Source organism: Humulus lupulus, chromosome 7 (assembly GCF_963169125.1).
Source record: "Humulus lupulus chromosome 7, drHumLupu1.1, whole genome shotgun sequence".
In the NCBI taxonomy this organism is placed as follows: domain Eukaryota; kingdom Viridiplantae; phylum Streptophyta; class Magnoliopsida; order Rosales; family Cannabaceae; genus Humulus; species Humulus lupulus.
In genome coordinates this window covers 128938007-128960560 of record NC_084799.1, presented here as the reverse complement: position 1 = coordinate 128960560, position 22554 = coordinate 128938007, and positions in this window count along the sequence as shown.

Genomic DNA, 22554 nt, shown 5'->3' with positions numbered 1-22554 from the left:
TACTGCCGAACTTGACTAATGAGTCACAACTTCACAGTCAATACTGACACCATTGCCGATTCTAACTAATATGTCAGTGCCACTCACAAGTAAGCAAGATTGCTAAGCATTTAATATGCAATCGATGTCCACATATAGAGCACTCAACATGCTTCATTAATAACCATGCATGTCACATATGGTCTGTAGTTTTCTTACCTCTGGTTTGAGCGAGAAATAATAAAAGAACGACCCTTGAGAACGATCAATACTTTGATCCCTTAGCGGTCACCTAATCATAACCAAATATGGAACTCCATCAATAAAATCAATAATAAAAGGTTCATGATCTAAACCTCACTCCCAGGACCTCGAATCGTACTCAAACGGTTAGTAGATTCGATCCCGAGCCTTAGGAATTGAAACCCCAAGCCAAAAACCCTCAAAAGTGCCCAAAATAGTACCCTGGAAAAATAGGGTAGCGCTACAGCGCTGCCCCCTGGCGTCATGGCGCTACAAGCAGGGTTGACTTGCCCTGGACAGCACTGTAGTGCCCACCCTTAGGTGCTATAGCGCTAGAACAAGGGTGATTCAGCCCTGGTTTTTCCCCTTCGAGTTCTCCAAATTCCAATCTTCAAAAACTGATTCCAAACCTCAACCAAACTCACAAATGAACCCAAATACCCATCCTACAATTCCTAGGCATAAAAACCCAATCAATCTTTGCCAAAAACTTCATTGAATTCTCAACTATTCATATCAAAATTCTAGCTGAAAATGAAATGAAAAACATAGTATAACTAGAGTTTTCCATGGCTAGAATCTTACCTCAAGCTCAAGATTAAACCCTCTTCAATGGTAGAACACAATCCTAGACCCTCAAGGCTTGATTCCCTAGCTTGAATCTTCAATTGGGGCTTCAAAAATTCAAAGGAAAAAGGAAGAAAATGATGATTGTGAGAGAGCATACCAGTTCCTCTGTTTTTGCTCCTAAGGTTTCTACAACTTTCCACCCTTAAGTCTATCCCATGGTCAAAAGACCAAAATGCCCCTAAGTCACTAAATTCCTTCTTAAGGCTAACAAGGGTAAAACTGTCCTTTCCCGCCTATCTCGTTAATTATAATTAACGTCCTCCAATTCCCGTTATTCCCAATATTCTCATATGCTAATAAATCATATCCCATTACCCTTTAATTCCCAGTAATATACTAATCATCAAATTACCCAGAGGCTCACCCCGAGCCTCGAAATTAACCCCGTTATGACCAAATCGCTAACTTGCATTCAAAGATCGTCTCATGCCGAATAGTTCGAACAAATCCACATTATAATGTGGCCTCATCAATAATCACCAACATGCATGAAAATATACAAATATGCCCTCAACAGGCCAAATTGCCAAAATACCCTTATAATGAAATGTGGACCCACATGCATGTATTTATCATCATATAATAATATAATTCACATACACATGCATATAATCATTTAATGGCATAATAAATCAATTATGGTCCTCCCGGCCTACTAATCCGACCATTAAACCTCATTAGGGATTTTGGGGCATTACAACTATCCCCTCCTTATAGAAATTTCGTCCTCAAAATTTACCTGAACAGCTCTGGATACAGATTCTGCATATCCGACTCCAGCTTCCAGGTCACTTCCTCAACCTTGTTGTTCATCCATAATACCTTAACCAAAGGTATCGTTTTATTCCTGAGGACCTTGTCTTTTCTGTCAAGTATCTAGATTGGCTGTTCCTCATAGGAGAGATCTGCCTTAAGCTCTAGATCTTCGTAACTCAAAACATGAGTCACATCAGATACATACCTCCGATGAGCTGAAACATAAAATACGTTATGCACGGCCGACAATGCTGGTGGTAAGGCCAACCTGTAGGCCACTTGACCAATCCTTTCTAGGATCTCAAGTGGACCTACAAATCTAGGGCTCAACTTGCCCTTCTTCCCAAATCTTCTCACCCCTTTCCATGGTGAGAGTCTAAGGAAGACATAGTCTCCTACCTGGAACTCCATGTTCCTACGTTAGGGATCTGCAGTAGTAGCAAGAAGAAATTGGAAAATGTTGAAATGTGCAGAATTGCTAAAAAAATATTGCTGCAGCATTCTGGAGCTACGTGGACAACTATAGCCCAACTGAAAAAAGTCAGTGCAAAGTGGCTTTGACAGCTGGCGTGGAGTGTAAAAATTGCCACATGGGTGTATTTATGTTAGAATAATGATGGACCAATTGGAGGTGGGTCTAAAAGTGGAAAATGAGAGAATTGGGCTTTCTTATTTTGGACAAAGATTGTACCCTAGCACCATAAAAAGAAATCAGCCACCATTTTATAAAGATAATCCTAGAGCTGCCATTGGAAAAAAGAAAAAAAAAGAGAAATTAAGAGAAGAGGGAATCCAAGGAAGAAAAAGGAAGAGGAGGAAGACAAGATTATTGATTATCATCTTTGGCTTGTTTTCTCCTCTTTAATCTCATTTAAGTTTGTAATTTCTTTAGCTTTTTCTATTTAAATACCCATGGGCTGTTTTGATTTTGGATTTGTGCTCTTGAATTTAGCCATGAACTAAATCTTTTGAGGCTTGCATTATTAATTGACTCTATGTCTTAGTGTTTAAATTTCTAGCAATTTATTTTAGCAAAAATACCCATTGTTCATACAAGTGTGCTTAATGATGAATTCTTGTTGTTGTTTGAAAATCAATGACAAGATGTTGAGTTATATTTGTGATGAGAATTTTGAATATAATGGATAAACTTGAATGACATAAGTAGATAATCTTGTTAGATTATGTTTTGTGAATAGTATAGGAATATGTTATTTGTCTTGTGTAGCAATTGTGAATTGATGCTTAAATCTGAAGTCTTAAACTTGATTGACATAGGAATATGTTCAATTAGGTGAAAGAATTAAGACCATAGGATTTGGGAAAGTTCTATGAACTTATTTTGAACTCTTGTTAACTCTGGGAATTTTGCTGCAGCAAAATGTACAAGTTACTTTACATAGAAGAATTTAATAGTTCAAGCATTTCACCAAATTGAATTTCTCTTGCTTTTAGATTGTAATCATAGTTTATTTCATGCATTTTCAATTTATTTTTTATCACTATTAAATTGTTTGGTAATTGATTTGTGCACAATTATTTGCTAATTCAATCCCTGTGGAGACGATACTCAACTTATCATTATATTACTTTTTGATTTTGTACACTTGCACATTCTTGATCAAATTAAATCACAACAAGTTTTTGGTGCCGTTGACGGATTGAATTTAGTGCAATTTTGTTTGTTAAAATCAATTGCTTGTCAATTTGGTTTCTTATATTTCATTTGTTTATTTTTGTTTTTCATAGTTCTATTTTATGCTTTTGTTTGTTTGGTCCTTTTGCGAGGTACTTGAGATGTCACATCAATAAGTACTCTTGAATTTTGTTCAACATGACTTGGAGCCTTTACATAGAGCATGGTGGAGATTCAAAAGTTTGTTCATTAGGTTCCCTTAGCATGGTTTGTCTAGAGAGTGTTTGCTTGAAGTTTTTCTCAATGGGTTGCATACCACCACAAGAGAATGGGTAGAAAAAGGATATGGTACCACCAATTTCTATCAAATATCCATTGATGAAGCCTATTAGATGTTTGAAGACATGGCATAATATGATGAGTGGTATTGTTTGCATTCTCCAATGACCAACCAAGTTTTGGAGAACAATTTTAGCCATATGGAGCCTGTTTTTGAAGATTGCACTCAAGAACCATGGGGGGAGACATTGGAGGATTTTCAAGACTTTATCATAGAAGAACCTCAACAAGTGGATTAATAAAATTCATTGGAGGAGTTGATGAATGAGTTTATGGCTAAAAGCAATGTTTTGATTCAGGAAAATGGTGCATCTTTAAAGAATTTAGAAAATCAAGTTGAAGAATTGTTCAAGGAGTTGCATAATACACCCCTAGAGACTTTGCCTAGCTGCATAGAAAATTCAGAGGAGAAAATCATTGCAATGTCATGCCATTGGGGAGTAGAAAGGAGATTGAGATGCCAAAGGAAGAAGTTGAGCATGCAATGGAGCCCTCTTCAATGCAAAGTGATGAAACAAAGGGAGAGGCAATAGTAAATTCAATTGTGTCGAATTCTATCTCTGCCCAAGATGTTGATATATCTTTTGAGCAAACTAGTACAAAAAAGTTAGATGCAAACCCGCCACCACCCCATATGCAACACTTCCAAGAACAACAAGTTTTTGATTCTCAACTTTGGGAGCCACTAGTCATGGAAGCATACACATATGAAGATCCTATGTCGCCACCACCTCCTCCACCATCAGTAGCATCATATCTTGGTGTCCACCACACTCATTCATCAAAAGAAAGTCTAGTTGAGCACATGAACCCATCAATATCGCAGCTCACCAAGCTTGAGGGCGTCCACAATGAAGAACCATGTGTGAGGGCATATGCCACTCTCTATGGGTGAAAACCACTCTTTGATGATGGGTTTTCCAAAAGTCAAGCCGGCGACTTTAAATCAAGTGCTTCTTGGGAGGCAACCCAAGTTTCTAAACTTTGCTTTTAATTTTGTTTTAGTAATTTAGTTAATTTTATTGCATTTCCTTTATTGAATATTTTTACATTTGTTAGGTGTATTTAAAAAAAAAAAGAAAAAAAAAGTTTTTAGTTTTCCATATTTTTCTTGATTTTCTTCTTTCACTTGGTCTTTGGTGTTTCATTTTATGGTATAGGAGTTAGGTTTAGAAAGATGGTGATTTGGAGTGAAATAATGTGAGTTTGGAATGTTTTGGAGGTGGACAAAAATGCGGGGAGCTAAAGAAAGAAAATCTGAAATTCTGGGTTGCAATGCTAAAAAAATGTTGCATCAATCTGGGCTAAGTTCACAACATGTTGAGAGCATTTTGGTGGTTTTGGGCAGAGAGATCTGCGATGTGTCACCTAGTAGGTGGTGACACAACGTCTGCAATTTAATTAAAAAAATTAAAATTAAAAATAAAGGAAAAGACTCAAACACCCAGCCCATTACATTCCTTTCTCTTCTTTCCCTCACACCAGCTGTAACCCTAGCCGCCACCCTTATTCTCTCCACCACCTCGACCCACCATCACTTCCAGCCATGGGCTCCACCCAGAAACTGCCCACCCCACCGTCCCCCCAGATCAGCCCTGCCGCGACCCAAGTAGTGCAAGAACCCATAATCCTTCTCCCAGGTGCAGGTCCTCCAGACTACAACCCCAATCGCTGAGCACTTGCCATTTCCACCTCTTGCGTAGCCTAGGTGTGTGCATCTGAGAGCTCCAGCCTACCAAATCTAGTTGTGCACCTCTATGCGATTCTAGGCACAAGTGACCCCAGCCCGTGCGAGGGCCCAACGCCCTGTTCAGCTTCTCGTCCACCACCAAAGTTGCACTCCTGCAGTTCATATAGCCAGATCTGAGCTAAGCAAGTAGCTGCGCTTTTGGGGTGGTCATGGGCTCTTGTTCTCACAACTCTGATTATTGGCCTCCATTTGCACACCTCAGGTGTCAACTCCCAATTTCTTGCCACTTTGGTTGGAGCAACTCATTTATGTAGTTGAGATGTTTGGCCAATTTCCAATGAGCATTTCTTAACTCAACGCTTTACTTTTTTTTTTTTTTTTGTGATTCTATGTGTCTGTGATTAAATTTTGTTTGACCTTTTGGATGAATTTCTTAATTTGTGACTTTTTTGAGGCTCTCTTTGGTGTTGTTGTTTTTGGTTAATAATTTTTAGTTTTGTCTTTGTTCTTAGAGCAGGTACAATAAAATCTCTTCCACACTTGAATTTGGTGGTGTGGTTGTTTAGTCATTTTGGTTGTATTGGTTAATTTGAGTCATTTCATTTTGTGTTTGTACTTTGTGTTGTGGTGTTGCTTTGTGTAATTTGATATTGTCTTTCTTTTGTTGCTTTTGTTGTCTTTGAGAGGATTTTGCTTGCTTTAGTTGGTTCTTAACTTGGGGTTCGATGATGACGAATCTAAAAAATATATAAATGCATTCATGTCACATACCCATTACCTCACCTCTTGTTTAATATATTAGGCTAATAGTACTCAAGTGTTAATGGAGTTTGAAAAATCTTGATGATAGTGTGGATCCCAATATCGCATGCATATCTTGACCAATAATTTCTTGAACCCTTATAGCTAGCTAGATTTTTGGGAAAGCTTAAGTTTCTAGAATTTCTTAGTGGTTCCCTTGAGGCAAAATCCTAGATGTTGATGCCGTTTTTCGTCAACTTAATTATGTAGAGCAATAAACAATTAATTTAGGAAGAAGAGAAAAAAGAAGAGATTTTTAACGTTATTCAGCAGTTATAGTCTGCCTATGTCCATGAGTCACTGTTATTATGAACTATGCGTGAAAAGCTTCAAATAAGAGCAATTTGGTAGAGTTTTTCTTAGTACAAAATTCTGTCTTCTCAAATGACCTGATCCAGGCTATTTATAGATCTGGTTGTAGGAATATCTTCCCCCCAATTCAAGAAAGTTACAATTAAATATTTAAATTCCAATAAATATTCAAATAATCATAATAATACAACTTAAATGCGTTATTTAAATGATGATCCCATAAAACTAGGGATTCAACACACGGTGTTAACGAATCCCAAGAAATAGAGATTTCCTGATAGTTTTTCCGTGTGGTAAACGCGTTATCCAGCTTGAACATTGCTTTAACACGCTTTCAAGACCAGTCAAACTTCGAGCTCATCATTCCCGTTGTTACTTCCTCCTCCACTGTTAAGTTTGTCGAGCTCATCCTCCAGAGAAAGTTATTCCCTTCAAGCCTGCAACTCATACTCGAATGCTGATGGTAAATCTAGACCCAGGAAGCCGTGACATTTCATGATAATAATTACAAGTGTAATGTGTGAATTCATTTATTTCAAGCCCATGTTCTCATGAGCCTACATTTCGAGTTCATTTACTTGATCTCGAAATTTGGGTGTAACATTTTGCCCCCTCAAAAGTGTTGTTTCGAATCCTCTGAGAAGGAAACTTTTGAACTTCACTTTCGAAAAACATGCTCACTTACCACACTCGAGTGTGGACACGTGTCCTTAGGGGATTTCATACCGAGAGTACTCGAGTACTCTTTTCTCTGCACACATCCTTTCCTATTCCTCTTTTTGCCACCAACTTTTGAAATCAAACGTAGTCCGTTAGATCACCATCTGATCCTCTTCAAGGGTTTAGATCAATTCCCCAGTACTACCTTTTCGTCTGTTTATACTCATATGTATCTCCTCCCTCCCCACTTTTACATTCTATACCTTCAGAAAGAAAACTCGAATCAGAACCATAATTTTTTTTATGTTCTCCAAACCCAAGAAGCAAAGCAATCTTGGTTCATTTGGCTTTGTCTCATCATTCCTGCTTCCAATCCTTTAATCCAACATTTCTTCATTTCTCGTATCAACTTTGTGTAAGTCCTCTGAACTTCATTAATTATTTTTTTATACGGTTCTTTCCATTTTTGTGCATGAAAGTAAAGAAAACAGTCTTGGTTTATGCTACATTCTTGTAATCTTTACTACGCATATGAGTTTTTTGATTCATAAAGAGTATAGTTTTGATGGGTAGAGGTTTGTTTAGGCAAGAATTTAGGCAAAAAAATGATAAAAATTGTTTCTTTTAAATCATAGGGTAATAGGAAGCAGGTTTCGTATAGTGTAAGAAATAGGGTTTTAAATTAGGGTTTTAACGCACGTAGCCCGATGATATATCCTTTTTGGGTAACTACCCATTTCTTCCTAGAAATTTGGGATACCCCAAACTGGAAGTAACCGCCCCACTCTCGTGTGGATCTAGTCTCGATGCCCCGAACTTTTAATAGATCGGTTATGGCATTTGAGTCAGTCTTGCTATTTCGAGCCTTCAGGCTTGATTGATGCGATCTTGTTATCAAGATTTAATTCATCTTATTCTTTTTAAATATGGGCCCTCGCCTTTTTCTTTCTTGTTAGATGTCGTAGTCTTCAGAGAATCGGTGGGGGCCCGAGCTCGCAATTCCTTACCATCCACCGTCTCCTCGAATTGAGTCTCCCTTTTCCAAAAACAAGCAGCTGATCTGGGAACACAAGGAACGCCTCGAGCAGGAAGACATTCGCGCCCATTTCCATTGTTAGATTGATGAGGTCGAAGAAGGAAAAACAAGGAGTTTACGTTTTGTCGAACATCTGGATCTAGACCTTGAGTTTTGACCCAAGGCGGCAACGAGGTCTGGAGAAGTTACCCAATATGCGCCATGTTCAAGAGACGCCATCTAGGAGAATGTCGAATGAAGGCATGTCTTCTATGTGGAATTATTGGGCACTTCAAGAGGGATTGCCCGAGATCGTTGGGGGGGGGGGGGGGGGGGAGAACCAAGGAGTGCGGATAGCCCGACTTTAGCTCGAGTGTCTGCCTTAATGTAGTTAGAGCCCGAGGCTGGTTCCTTAGAGACAAAAGTTGGCTTTCTTGTTCTCATCCCTTTATATTGTATTGATTGAGTCTGGTGCTACGTATCTCTTAGTGGAGAAATAGTGTAACATCCCAGAATTACCTAATAAGGCTTAGGGCCTTGATTAGGGGGCCAGGATGGCAATATATGGTATTATGTGTTTAATTGTTATATTAATTGTAATTATGTGCATATATGTGAGAGACCACATTATTATGTGGGTTTACTTGGGTTACTCGGCACGAGGCGATCCTAGTGAGCAATTAGCGAAAAAGGTTACAATAGGAATAAATACCCGGCTCGGGGTGAGGCTAGGGGTATTTTGGTAAATTAGTACATTACCGGGGATTATTGGGTAGTGGATATTTATTTGGTGTTGATTTAAGATAGCTGAGATTTATTTAAGGAAATGTTGAGAAATGGTGGCAAATGACTATTCTGCCCCTATGGGCATTGGAGGGCAAGTTTTGGACTTAAGGGCATTTAAGTATTTTGTAGGATTTGTCTATACATAGCCAAAATAGGAAGCTGTGAATTAGAAGGAAGGAAACAAAGGCAATAGAAGAAACACTCTCTATTTTTTTTTCTCTCTTTCCTGTATCTCTCTCTTTCTCTTGGGATTTTGCCATTTTGGAAGAGGAAAGCTTGGGAATTGAAGCCTGGAGTGTAGAATCAAGCCATGATCAACTTAGGAACCATTGGGCAGCCATTGCGGTAATGATTTTGAGCTTCAATATCTGAATTTTTTCTGAGTTCTTACTCTGTTTTTATGGTGTTTGGAGCTTGAGAGCTTGGATATGGATTTTTGGGATTGGTTGGAGTTTTTCGGAAAAACTTGGTTAGGTTATGTTGCCTTTGACAAGTAGAGTGTGTTTCTATGGTTAATTTTGGGTTTCGAGGTCTTGAGGGATGGATTTTGGAGCTTTGGCTCGGGGAAACTCGAAGAGAAAACTCAGAATTTTGAAATTCTGGTGTCAGCGTTGTAGCGCTAGGTTGGGAGCGCTACAGTGCTAGGCTGCGATTTTTGGGGGCTGGAGTCTCTGACTCTAGTGCTGTAGTGCCCTATAGGTAGCGTTGTAGCGCTACTCAGCTTTCAAAACTTGATTTTTGGGTACTTTTTAGGGTTTTTGCTCAGGGGCTCGGGGGACGATTTCACCACCACGTTTGGTGGAATTAGAGGTCTTGAGGGGGCAGGATTGGTCCTGGGATTGGGCTTTGGAATTTACACTCATCGAAGTACCATTTATGGTTTGTGACTAGGTGTTCGCTAGGGCTCAGGACGGGATCTTGCTTGAGGGTCGTTCTTGTTTACGCTTACTTGGACCTAAGGTAAGAAAACTACACCCAATACGTGTTAAATGTGATTAGGGCGTGGCCCGACTGTGATATGTTATTATGATTAGGGCTTGGGCTCCAGGATGTGCATGCTAGGCTATTAGTTCACATGTTTGCTGATAAATGCTTAAGTGTTTTATAATCGTTGTATAAACTCTATGGTTAGGGCATGTGGCCCCGTTAAATAGGTTTGCTTATCGTTATGGAAATGGCTATTTAGTGGTATTATACGATTAACATGCATATGTGCTTAGTTTATCGGGATGTGCCTATCCACATCTGTTTTTTGTATTGAGATATGTAATCCTGGATCAGGGCTTGACTTATGAGTCAAGGACGGTAATAGCGCGTTGTGTGCTGGTCGAGAGATTTAGGCCTAAACCAATAACATACTATTATGTTGATCGACTCTAAGGTAGATAATAAACAAAGGGGATTGGGCTAGCTTTATGGCTAGTGAGATAGAGCTAAGGGTGAGGGCCCCAGGTGACTCTATGGTCACGTAGCTAGGGTATAGGCCCGGGTTTGGCTCTAAGGCCAACTGGTTAGGGTAGCGACCCCAAGTTGATCCAATGATCAGCTGCTTGAGTTTAAGTGCTAATATCTATGGATTGTTATTACTGATTGTGTTGAATGAATATTTTAAAGTTTACATCCTTTGATTTTGCATGTTTAGTTTTCTTGCTGGGCCTTGGCTCACAGGTGCTTTATGGTGCAGGTAAGGGAAAGGGAAAGCTTGACCAACCATGAGTTGGAGAGCTTTGGTGGTGGCGTGTACATATGCGGCTGCTCGACCACCACGACTGGGGTTATCTTAGAGGAACTAGGGTTATAGCCCTTTTTTGCCGCCTAGGTCGGCTGATGTAACTTTTGATGTGTATAATTACCTTTTTAAAAGTTTAGCTGTAATATTTTGGGATCCCATGTTTATATAAAACTTTTGAAATAAAAGTCAACGATTCTTTGACCAAATTTTTTAACCCCAACCCTTGTCACTAACCTTAGTTACACACTTTAAACCAAATGACCTAATTAGCAGGTCTGACACAATTTTAAATACACAGTGTAACGGTCCTGGATTAAGAGGGCGTTACAAATAGATAGGTGGTACATACTGTATGGTTATTATGCTATGGGGCTTGAGATCTTGTGTCTGCTAGGAAAGTTGGTAATTTCCAGGGAATGGGTCAAAGTATTATAGGTAGAAAGTGTAGCGTCTCGAAATTTTACTTAGCTAGATAGTAGTAATAGTAGTAGCTTGTAGTATTTTAGTTTTCGTGGTTATTGGTTCAAGCTTGGATTTAATTGGAAACTCATAGAAATAGTTATGGATTTTATAAGTTTAACGTATAATTAGAAATATTAATTTTAACATAAGGTTTGATTAATATAGCTGGTCCTAGAAATGATATTAATTATAACCTAAGGTTTAGATAGAATAATTAAGAACATGACACTTGTCACATGCATGTTTATTAATGATTTAAGGATTTTAGATGAATAAATTAACAAAATATAGATCTAGAAGCTCTAGAACGTTCCAGCAGCTGTTAGGATCACATTTTACTTAGTCAAAGTTGTTTTACCAAACTTCAAGTGTGCTGAAAATGTGCAAAAATGTGTTTAAAATATCAGCGTATGCCGATATATCGCAGCTATAGGAGCCGATACATCGCCTATGAATGATACGAAAAACACGACAACTTCACACGAACGAAACCACTGAGGCTTGGGAATATGGGGGAGGCGATATATCGGCTCCACACACATATTTTGAAACTTTGTGGAATCCAAATTAGGAAGAGCCCTCTACAACTTAGATTTGCTCCTAAACGTTTTTTACCGAGTTCTGGGCATCTGTTGAACCAAAAATTCAAATTTATTCAATTTATATTCGTTTATTTATTCTTTTTAAAAGGGGTTAGTTTCACTCCCTGAACTCTATAAATAGGACCTAGTACTCAGCCATTTCATTCATCATTCAAGCATTCTTTAGAGCCTCCAAGCTGCTAAGTTATTTTAGAGAAAAAACACTAGGGTTTTGGGTTAAAAGCTTTTCCAATCTAAGCTTTTCTAAACACTTGGGAAGTAAGATAGAGTGACATTTCGGTATTGAGGTGTAGATCAAAGTTCTAGTCTATCCAAGGTATTCTTATCCTCAGGTTTAATTCATTATAGTTCTTTTATTTTCTTTCATTTTCTTTCAGTTCCTAACTTGTTATTATGACTTTTGGTTAGGTGTTTAAGTTTCTTGAAACTTAAGGTTTTCGGTAAGTTTCTATCTTGATGGTTTAGATTAACTTTTTTATCTCCATTTCTTTAGAAACTCATGATTCTTATTGTTGGTTTTAGGAGTTTTCCAATCCCGTTCTTGTCTCTAATATCCCGGTTTTTGGTAAGGAAAATAGGTTAGATTATATGTGTTATGATATGTTTATATGATATGATATGTTATAGTGCTATGTTAGGTTAGATAATATGTGTTATGATATGTTTATATGATATGATATGTTATAGTGCTATGTTATATATGTATATGAATATGTTTGATGTTATAGTCACTTGGGTATTATAGTTGCTTAGATAGCAAATCAAATCCCAAGATTTTTATCATTATCGTGGATTAGAGTTATGATTAAACCTACCTCGATTAGTAGAATGAGGACCTAGATGGTTTATCATATACTATTTTGTGATCTAAACTACCTCGATTAGTAGACGGAGGACCAAGATGGTTTTATCACATACTACTATAATGAGTTAATGGCCATTAATATTGCAGTCTTATGTTTTTATGATTTACATTTTTACGTCATATGTTTTATAGTTTATGTTTTATGATATATAGTCTTATGATTTATGATATGTTTTAGTAGATTTTCCTTTCTGGGCATTATGCTCATTCCTTTTATTTTAGATGGTGCAGGAAAATAAGATTGGAAGGCGGGATGGATTCTGGGCAGCTTGGCATGTGTATTGGGGATGGACTGCTGGAAAAGATTGAGGATGAAGTTTATATTTTTGAGTCTTTTCAATTTATGTATTTATTTTCCGCATTTAGTATTTGAACAAATAATTAAAGGCTTATGTTTTCTTTATGTTTTTATGTAATAACAATGAGGTCTCGTATTTTGGATTTTTAAAATAAAGTTCTATTATTTTATGCATATCTTCCAAAATAGTAGCTATGTCTTAGTAGTTTTTAATGGTCTGAGGTCTTAGAATTAGTCGGGGCATTACAGTTGGTATTAGAGCCCATGGTTCATAAGCATGAAGTTCTCCTTGATATACATGCAAAAGCTCCGAATCTACCGCCAATGTAAGTGTTTATGTTATGATTATTATATTTATGTTAATAGCTAACATTTTAGTCATTATGTTTTCAGTCAAAATGAATGGAACTTTGACTTATCATGATATCCAAGCCATTAAGGAATTGAAAAGGATTAGAGAACCAAGGATTACAATATGAGTGCAAGAAATAATCACACAAAGATTGGTCAAATTTCACAAGGAGATAGTTCACCTTCAAACTGCTAGGCAAATCATGATGAGAGCTATGAAACAATATGTCTTAGTAATTAGGCTTTTTATGGATTTTCCTTTTGTAGTTTCAAAATTAGAAGAATTATGGGAGACTATAGATGATGAAGATGATTTACCGGTAGCCATGAGATATTATTTTCTTATACATAGGTTTACCTCTAAGTTTGAGTTTCAATTCATTGATGAACAAAAGCATAATATCTTAATGAATATTCCCTGAGGTAGTTTCGAGGCTCATAGTAATGATGATTATGAAGAAATAGATGATGATATGTTAGATGAAGGGTCAGATGTAGAAGATCATGGTTTTTAAATATTTACCCTAGTCATTATTAGTATAGTTTCTTTATTTTATTTTGTGATTGTAATTAGTGAAAATCTTTTTCCAAATGAATAAAGTTGTTATTTTTGAATGGCATGTATGAGTTTGATTTTTTTTTACAATCCTAATAAATTTAGAATAAATTCAATAGATAATGATTGAGTTCGGTGAGGGTGGATACAAATTAATGGACCGGGTTCTGTATTGAGAGTTTAGGGGGCCATAGTAGTGGGAATGATTTTACTAATCCCATCCCTCCCTTAATATGGCTAGCTTTGGAACAACGACGAGTTTTGAGCCTGAGAATTAAGTCATATAGGGTGGTTATAAACAGCCCTAGAAAATAATAAAGATGGCTTATTGTTCTAAGTATAGAGACACACCCTAATTTATAAAGATGACTTACATAATTTTTCATAAATGATAGGTCTGAGTTATGTTTGCCTAGACTAAGTTTTTCCTTCGAACCTATTAAGGTAAGTTCTAACATGTTTTCTCAACAGTTAGAACTTTGCTGAAGATGTCGCGACGAAGGTCTGCATGCATGAACGACAATCCTCCCAGCACCACCAACGAGACTAATGAAGCCCCTCCAGTCCGAAGAAGGGGAACGCGTGCTACTAATGCTGCTGCCAATAGAAATGCACCACCTCCGGTGGACAACACTGCTGAAATTATCCAGCTACGTTAACAAGTGGAAGAACTGCTGCAACAACAACGACAACAACTGCAACCTCAGCCCTAGCCTCAACCGCAACCTCAGTCGCAGCCTCAGCCAGCAGCTCAAGCACCCTAGCATGTAGGTCCATATAGGGGATGGCTGATGGCGAACTATGCACCTTTTCCAGCTCAGTACATAGAGCCAATCTACAAGCGTTTCCATAAGCAGCACTCTCCAAACTTTGAAGGGACAACCGACCCCTTTGAGGCGGAAGAATGGCTCAGGGATGTAGAACCTATTCTAGCACACATGAACCTTGGACCAGAACGCATATCCTGTATTTCCTCTCTATTGAAAAAGGATGCTAGAATATGGTGGGATTTAGTATAGCAAACTCATGATGTCGCCACCATGACTTGGACCAGATTTGTGGAGCTGTTTCACAAAAAGTATTACAACTCGTCTGTTATCGCTACGAGGGTGGAAGAGTTTGCTAGTTTGAAGCAGGGCAATTTGACAGTAGTCGAGTATGCTCAACAATTTGATTGTCTAGCCAAGTTTGCACCAGAGTTAGTGCCAACCGATTTCTTGAGGGTTACCAAATTCACCAGGGGACTCAGACCCAAGATTGAGATAGGAGTCAAGCTTACAAAGCCTGGAACCACTTCTTACGCCGATGCTCTAGAAAGGGCTATAGAGGTGGAAAGGCTCCAAGAAAATGTTAGTGAGGAGGAGGCAAGCAAGTCTGAACCCAAGTAGCAAAATCAGACTCAAAATGGTAGAAACAACAACAACCACCACCACAATAATAATGGGAAGGAAAGAAAGCATCCTGATAATAAGCAAGCTGACGGTGACAAAATAGCATGATCTAATAACGGTAATAATAGGTCGGGTTATGTGGAATACCCTTAGTGCTCCAAATTCCAGAAAAGACATCCTGGGGAGTGTTGTGCAAACATTAAGGGTTATTTGAATTGTGGCCAGGAAAGTCATCAGAAAAAGGAATGTTCGCAGCTCAAACAAGAAGAAAAGAGGGACAACAAAATAGTTCCAGCTAGAGTCTTTGCCTTGACCCAGGGAGAAGCAGAAGCTAGTAACAAAGTGATCACAGGTCAACTTCATATCTTTAATAATATATGTTTAGTATTGTTTGATTTAGGAGCAACACACTCGTATATCTCGTTAGGAATGATAGAAAAATTAGACAAACCTTGTGAAAGATTTAGAACTAGGTATGTTACGGAATTGCCTTCAGGCGAAGTAGTTCTATCATCACGAATAATACGAGGAGTAGCAATCAAAATCGAGGAGACGAAACTAGAAGGAGACATGATAGAGCTAGAGATCAAGGACTTCGACGTAATACTAGGCATGGTTTGGCTAGCAAGGAATGGCGCGACCATCGATTGTAGACGTAAGCAAGTGACGTTCGAAACTCCTGATGGTCAGAAACTATGTTTTATGGGAAATGTTTCAGGACTACGAACACCGCTTATCTCATCTCTCAAAGCTCCAAAGATGATAGAGAAAGGATGTCACACATTCTTAGCAAGCGTCATGGATATGGCACAAGAAACACCATTAAAGGTTGGAGACGTCCGCATTATAAAGGAATTTCCAGAGATATTTCCTGATGACTTACCAGGTGACTGCCTACTTGAAATTGACTTGACAATAGAGCTAGTACCGGGAATAGAGCCTATCTCAAAGGAACCATACCAGATGGCACCAACAAAACTCAAGGAATTGAAAACGCAGTTGCAAGAACTCTTAGACTTGGGTTTCATCAGACCGAGTCATTTTCCATGGTGAGCACCAGTTCTATTTGTAAAGAAGAAGGATAGAAGCATGTGGATGTGTATCGATTACCGCGAGCTGAACAAGGTGACAATTAAGAACAAGTACCCGCTACCCCAGATCAACGACTTATTTGATCAACTCCAAGGAGCGATTGTATTTTCAAAGATTGATCTACAGTTCGGTTATCAACAGCTCAAGGTACGGGAAGAAGATATACCAAAGACAACTTTTAGAACTCAATATGGACATTACGAGTTTCTAGTTATGTCTTTTGGTCTTATCAATGCTCCAGCCGCATTTATAGATTTAATGAATCGGTTCTTCAAGGATTACTTGGACAAATTCATCGTATTGTTCATTGACGATATTTTGGTGTACTCTAAGGACGAAGTCGAGCACGAGGAACATTTAAGACTGACCATGCTGCGACTAAAGGAACATCAACTTTATGCCAAGTTCAAGAAGTGCAAATTTTGGCTATCGCAAGTAGCATTCCTCAGCCATATAGTATCCAAAGATGGAGTCACAGTAGACCCAGCAAAGGTAGAGGCTATGAAGGATTGGCCAAGACCTAATAATGGGTTAGAAGTTAGAAGTTTTCTCGGGCTAGCATGCTATTATCGGAGATTTGTAAAAGGATTTTCTAAGATAGCCACTCCGCTTACCAACCTAACCCAGAAACAGCAGAAGTTCAACTGGACGGATAAATGTGAAGAGAGCTTCCAGTTGCTCAAGGATAAGTTATGCTCAACACCATCACTTTGTATACTGACACCAACGACAAGTTTGTTGTATATTGTGATGCATCGAAGCAAGGTTTGGGTTGTGTGTTGATGCAGAATGACAAAGTGATAGCCTACGCCTCAAGGCAGCTGAAGGAATACGAGAAATGCTATCCAACGCACAATATGGAGTTGGTAGCGGTGGTCTTCGCATTAAAAATTTGGAGCCACTATCTTTATGGAGAATGATGTGAGATTTATACGGACCACAAGAGCTTAAAGTATTTCTTCACACAAAAGGAGCTCAACATGAGGCAGCGCAGGTGGTTAGAACTAGTAAAGGATTATGACTGCGAAATGCATTACCACCTGGGGAAAGCAAACGTAGTTGCTAATGCGCTAAGAAGGAAGAGTTACGGGAATCTAGCAGTGCTATTCGGAATAGAAAAACTGCTTCAGCAAGAGCTGATCAATGCCAGAATAGAAGTAGTCATTGGTAAATTGGCTAACTTGTCCATCCAGTCAAGTCTGTTAGAAGATATGCGGATCGGGCAAGGGCATGATGACACGTTAGTATCTCACATAGTTGCAGTTAAAGAAGGCAAGGCCACATACTTCTCTATATCAGAACATGGGTTCTTGAGATATAAAGGTTGGGTATGCGTACCGAATGACTATGGGATCAAGATGAAGATTTTAGAAGAAGCACACAATAATCCATACTCAGTTCACCCAAGGTCGATTAAGATGACTCACGACCTTAAGGCATTGTATTGGTGTCCAGGAATGAAGAAAGACGTAGCAGAATATGTGTCTAAATGCTTAGTATGCCAGCAAGTGAAAGCAAAACATCAACGGCCAGCAGGCTTATTGCAACCGCATAGTATCCCAGAATGGAAGTGGGAAGACATAGCCATGGACTTCATGACAGGTTTACCACAAACAAATAAGCAGCACAACTTAGCTTGGGTAGTAGTAGATATACTAACCAAGTCAGCTCACTTTCTGTCTGTCAAGACTACGTACACAGCAGACCAGTACGCAGACATTTATGTCTGAGAAATAGTATGATTTCATGGAATCCCTAAGACCATAGTATCCGATAGAGGATCGGTGTTTACATCGAGATTTTGGCGAAGCTTGCAGCAAGCCATGGGTACCAAGTTAAGTCTTAGTACGAAATTTCATCCTCAGACCGATGGTCAGTCTGAGCATACCATACAGATTTTAGAAGATATGTTGCACGCTTGTGTGCTCGATTTCAGAGAATCGTGGAGTAAGTATTTGCCGCTTATAGAATTCTCCTACAACAATAGCGACCAGTCAACGATCGGGATGGCACCATATGAGTTACTTTATGGAATAAGGTGTCGATCGCCGTTACATAGGGATGAGGCAGGAGAAAGAAAACTTCTTGGACCCGAAGCTGTTAGAGAGGCTCAGGATGTAGTAGCGCTGATTAGAAAGCGTATGCTCGCTGCTCAGAGCTGACAGAAAAGTTATGCGGATACCAAGCGACGTGATGTGGAATTCAAAGTTGGAGACCAAGTCTTCTTAAAGATATCAACTATGAAAGGTGTAAAGCGATTTAGGAAGAAAGGCAAACTTAGTCCCAGGTTTATAGGTCCTTTTGAGATATTGGACAAGGTGGGTATAGTTGCATATAGATTAGCCTTACTGCCAGCTCTAGCAGATAGCCACAATGTATTTCACAGCTCCATGCTGCGTAGATATATGTCAGACCCATCTCACATCCTCAAGTATGATACGATAGCACTCCAAAAAGACTTGAGTTACGAGGAACGACCGGTTAGCACCCTAGATAGAGGGATGAAGGAATTACGATCTAAGAGTATTCCGATAGTCAAGGTCCTATGGAGTAATAGTTCTGAACGGGAGGCAACGTGTGAGTTGGAGGGAGACTTGTTAGCATGGTATCCAGAATTGTTTGGTAAGTAAATTTTGGGGACAAAATTCTTTTAAGTAGGGGAGAATTGTAGTGTCCCAGAATTTTACTTAGTTAGATAGTAGTAGTAATAGCTAGTAGTAGTTTGTAGTATGTTAGTTTCCGTGGATTTTGGTTCAAGTCGGGACTTAGTTGGAAACTCATAGCAATAGTTAGGGATTTTATAAGTTTAACCTATAGTTTAGAAATATTAATTATAACATAAGGTTTGATTAATATTGTGGGTTCTTGAAATATTATTTATTATAACCTAAGGTTTAGATAGAATTTATAAGAGCATGATACTTGTCATAATCATGTTTATTAAGGATTTATGTATTTTTGATGAATAGTTTAATTAAAAGAAAGATCTAGAAGTTCTAGAACCTTCCTGCAGCTGTTAGGATCACATTTTGACTAGTCAAAGCTGTTTAATCAATTCAAAATATGTTGAAAAAGTGCAAATACGTGTTTGATATATCAACGTATGTCGATATATCCCAGCTATAGGGGCCAATATATCGCCTACGGAAGATACGGAAAACACGTCGACTTCGCACGAACGAACAAACGGGGCTCGCGAAAATGGTCTAGGCGATATATCGCCCAGGGTAGGTGATATATCTCCCTTGGTGAATTTATTTTGAAAGTTTGGGATTTTAAATTTAAAAACAGCCTTAACCACTTAGACCCTCCTTTGAATGATTTTGACTAAGTTCTGGGCATCTGTTGAACGAAAATTCAAATCTTTTTCATTTTATATTAATTTATTTATTCAAATTAAAAGGGGTTAGTTTCACTCATTGAACTCTATAAATAGGACCTAGTACTCAACCATTTCCTTCATTCTTCAAGCATTGTTCAGAGCCTCCAAGCTGCTAAGTTTAGTATAGAGAGAAACACTTGGGTTTTGGGATAAAATCTTTTCCAATCTAAGCTTTTCTAAACACTTGGGAAGTAAGATATAGACTTATTTCAGTATCGAGGTATAGATCAAGACATAAGATCATCCAAGGTGTTCCTATCCTTAAGTTCAGTTTTTCATGATTCTTTAGTTTTCTTTTATTTTCTTTCAGATCCTAACTCTTGTTTATGATTCTTGGTTAGGTGTATAAGTTACTTAAAACTTAAGGTTCTTTTCGATAAATTTCTTCTTGGATGGTTTAGCTCTCTTTTCAACTCTTTTCTTTAGAAACTCATGGTTTTACTGTTGGTTTTAGGAGTGTTCCAAAATCCCGTTCTTGTCTCCATACCCCAGTTTTTGGTAAGGAAAATAGCTTAGATTATACGTGTTTATATGTTTATGCTATGATATGTTTTATGTTATGATATGTATATGTATAAATATGTTTTGTAGTCCTTAGGCATATGACTTGCTTAGATAGCAAGCCCCAAGAATATGTTTTGTAGTCGCTTGGGCATATGACTTGCTTAGATAGCAAGCCCCAAATTTTTTTATCATTTTCATGGTTTAGAGTTATGATTTACCCTACCTCAACTAGTAGATAGAGGACCTAGATAGGTTATCATATACTATAGTGTGATCTAACCTACCTCGATTAGTAGACAGATGACCTAGATGGTTTTATCACATACCATGTTAATGAGTTAATGGCCATTAATATTGTAGTCCTATATGGTATACGTTTTTATAGTCATATGTTTTATAGTATATGTTTATGATATAGTCTTATGTTTATGATTTATGATATATGTTGTTAGTAGATTTTCCTTGCTGAGCATTAGGCTCATTCCTTTCTTTTTAGAATGATGCAGGAAAATGAACATGGAAGGCGGGAAAGATTCATAGCAGCTTTTCATGTGTGTTGAGGATGAATGGATTGAATGGACTGTGTGAAGATCGAGGATGACGTTGTTTAAAGTCTTTTAAATTATGTTTTGATGTATTTCCGCATTTAGTCTTTAAATAATTAAAGTTTATGTTTTATGTTTTATAAACAATGGGATCCCATACCATATCACATTTTATATTTATACCATATTTTGTATTTGGTACAATATTTTTGGGTTTTAAATAAAGTTATGTTATTTCTTGTATTAAAATTAGTAGCTATGCCATTGTAGTTTTTAATGGTCCGAGGTCTTAGAAATAGTTGGGTCATTACATTTCCTCTTGTTTCCAGCTTTCGAAGATGAAGTTGGGTTAGCTTCAGCCTATGCTAGACCAGAAGCAACATCAGTAGTCTTATTTTCATCTCCTTCACTAGATCCACCCATGACTGGTTCAATATCTGAAGCTCGTTCATGGGCTGCGTCAAACCATAGTTGAGTTGATCACGAACGTGCAGACACGGTGCCATCCGAGAATTTACGGTGCCATCACAAACGTGAGGAGACGGTGCTATCCAAGCATTTATGGTGCCATCACGAGCATTGACAGTGCCATCACGAACGTGCGGACACGGTGCTCGTTCTGGGGATTCCTCAATCATGATGAACTCGGAGTTGTCACCAATCAACTCTATGTTGATGTTTTGCTTCCATTTAAGGAAGTTTTCTCCAGTGAGTTTCTCCATCGAAAGTTGAGAAATGATGGGAGTAGACACAACCATAATTATACTACAAATTACCAATAAAATAGAAATCAATCACATTTTCCCAATAAAACTTCTATTCACACAAATTTTCAAGAAATAGCACAACATATACCAAAAATATGTAAGATATGAGAAAAAGTACCAAAAACAATCATATCTCTATTTCTTTAGGTTTTTAACTAATCTATGATATCCTTGTCCCAATTGGCGAGAGTAAAAAATGCCACTAGTTAAATAGAGTTATAAACTCATTTAATAATGGACATCACTATTAACAACCTACTATTCGATCAAAATAAGAAAACAAAATCTCTTATTTTATGAGCTAGACCCACGGTTTCGATAATCATAGATTTAGTCTTAGTAGTCATTGTAGGGGTGAGTCTAGTAGAATTTTACCTATAATTATCTATCTTTCGATATCTAACCTTGTCCAAATAACTAATGAACACCTTCCGTGGGGGGACGAATCAAAGCGCCTCGAGGCCCCATTAAGCTATTGACTATGATATACCAATGGTGGAGATCGAATAAAAATACTTAAGAAAAGCTCATTATAAAATTAAAAAAATATATTTTTATTATTTATGTTTAGAAAATTAATGACTATGGTTCTTCAAAAAATTGTAAGATTAGAATTTTTAAAACCAAAATCCTATAATTTCCTACTAATTCTAAAGTGTCACATTGAAACAAATTCAATTAATTTATAATTACTTTGTTGCTAATCAATATTTAGGTTTGACTAATATAATAAAACTATACAATTAAGTCCAACTCAGGTAAATGAGCCTTAACAATTGGGCTTGTATGGAGGAGGGCTGGGTCCGATATGTCGTTCCCACTACAAAGGCCCCCAATCTTCCACACAAGGTCAAGAAAACAGGAATTTAAACCTTCGTTTTATTAATTGTTATTAATTGATTAGGCCCACTATAGTCATGTAAAACAAATGGGCTTTCACAAGTGGAATCACTCACAAGAGATGAATTTAAACTTTACATTTTCTAATGAGCCCAAATAAAACCTATCATTTTATGAATATTTTATTTGGCAAAAACCATATATATATAACAAACATATGTGCCACTATATGCATCTAAGCCCAATTGCAAAAATACCACATATAGTGCAAACAGACATGTTATAATTGGATGGGCCTAATCATGTTACTATATGAGAAA